The sequence below is a fragment of the Scylla paramamosain genome, chromosome 8 (assembly GCF_035594125.1).
Source record: "Scylla paramamosain isolate STU-SP2022 chromosome 8, ASM3559412v1, whole genome shotgun sequence".
NCBI lineage: Eukaryota > Metazoa > Arthropoda > Malacostraca > Decapoda > Portunidae > Scylla > Scylla paramamosain.
Window position 1 is genome coordinate 1,507,501 of NC_087158.1, and position 2,500 is coordinate 1,510,000.

Consider the following 2,500-nt stretch of genomic DNA (forward strand, 5'->3'; position numbering starts at 1 on the left):
TTCATATTTTAGTGAATAATTTGATAACTATAAAGGGAATACGACCGCAGCCTGGAAACTCTTACAAAAAAATAATTCGCAATGAAAATGTAATACCCACAAAATGATTTTTTTTTACAGCGTTAAAGAAAAAGTGGAAAAATTTAATACACATTTGGTAAACGTTAAGAAAAATGCCTTTGAAAAACACGAAGTACCGTCCCTGGTGAGCATGACTCTGCGCACTATGACTGTAATGCTCCTCACGTGACACCTGAACATTTCAGACGTGAATACAATAATAATGACTACCAAAGAATTACCTACATAATATTAAAGCACTCCAATACTGATTATATTCAACTAAAATTTGTTAAAGATTCCTTCCATGTTATAGCGTCAGACTGGCGTGTATAATCAACACATCCGTAGCTACGGGTGGACTCGCCACTCCCTGGAAGCATGCACTTGTTACGATTTTCAAAAGTGGTGATGCGGATAGCGTCTGCAATTATAGGCCGATATCTCTCCTCTCTGTGTTATCTAAAGTATTAGATAAATATAACTGCCAAACATCTAATGTCCTATCTAGAGCAAAAAAAAAAAAAAAAAAAAAAAAAAACTTTCTAACAGTCAGCATGGTTTCAAGGCAAGGATGTCCACGGAGCTTCCTCTCTCTGTCATCATGAGTGAAATGTACCACATCATAGATAATATAAAGACATCTTTACTTACATTGTGAGATCTTTCAAAAGCATTTCAGTGTGAATCATGACACACTCATAAGTAAGTCTACAACACAAAACAGACTCGTGGTTTAGCAGCTATCTGAGGAAGAGAGCGCAGTCTGTAAGGATAAGAAATAATTTATCAAGCAAACATAACAAATTATGGAGTCTCTCAAGGAACAATTTTGGATCCTATCGTATTCAATATTTTTTGTAAACAATCTTGCCCATAATACAGAGAACTATACTTTGGTTCAATACGCAAATGACACTCGTTTCCTGCACCCCAGCACTGTACAGGACCTTCCTCCCTCATCCAAACCACACGAGTTACTCTAAAACATATTAAGAAATATTTTTTCATGTAATGGTCTAATGTTACATTAAAAAAAAAAACGTAATTTATATTCAAAGGCAAAAGACAACTCATCTCACGCCACTCCCAAAAAGTAATTAAAATAGATGGAGAGACCATCACCCCTAGCAGTCACGTGAAAGGACACTGAATAACCACTCTTCCAATGGATATAAAGTTATCATCATCATCATCATCATCATCATCATCATCATTATTATTATTATTATTATTATTATTATTATTATTATTATTATTATTATTATTACTCTCTCTCTCTCTCTCTCTCTCTCTCTCTCTCTCTCTCTCTCTCTCTCTCTCTCTCTCTATCATGCACCTACCCACACCCACACACACACACACACACCCATCCACACACACACACACACACACACACACACACACACACACACACACACACACACACACACACACACACACACACACACACACACTCGTTGTAAATTTACATGCATAATACACTAAAGCATATCCTTACTACACCAGAGTCTAGATGACAGAAAGGAAGCAGATAATTCTGAGCGTAATACGAGTCTGGAGAAAGAAATAATGATGATAATAATAATAATAATAATAATAATAATAATAATAATAATAATAATAATAATAATAATAATAATAAGTAATAATAATAATAATAATAATAATAATAATAATAATAATAATAATAATAATGATGATGATCATAATGATGATGACGATGATGATGATGATGATAATAATAATAATAATGATAATAATAATAATAATAATAATAATAATAATAATAATAATAATAATAATAATAATAATAATAAAAATAACTCAATAATAGGTGCTTTAAGCTCCGGAGCAACTTAAAGGACCTTCCCCCAGTGGCTGAGTGGTTTTAATTTTCAGAGGCGTCGCACACTTAGTCATCCAGGGGCCAGGCGGAGCGTGGGCTGTACACATGTGCGCTAACAAAATTAGAACACTAGTTCCGCTCGGGGAATAAAAATGAAAAAAAAAGAAATAAAAATGGGGAAAATAATAAAAACCAACAAAGATGAATAAGAATAAAAACAAAACAAAAATACATAAAGCAGAAAATTAAAGAAAATCAACAAGAAACTTAAAAACACAACTACTGAGAGTGTGATAACCTGAAGTGTTGGCTAAGGAGTCAGGCACGCAGGTCCCCTACACGACAAAGTGACCATCTGAGTTGTACCGGACCGCGTGGAGAACAAACTGGAGCCTCTGTGCATAACTCTGTACAATGTGTGTACAAAAAACGACACCGCGAGGACTGTTACTCCCCCACCTCCCCAACCCCCTCATCAACACGAATTACGTACAAATACAAATAAATAAAATTGAAAAAAAAATGATAGAAAATAATGAAATAATAATAAGAAAAACATACAAATATCATTAAAATTGATAATGATATAGA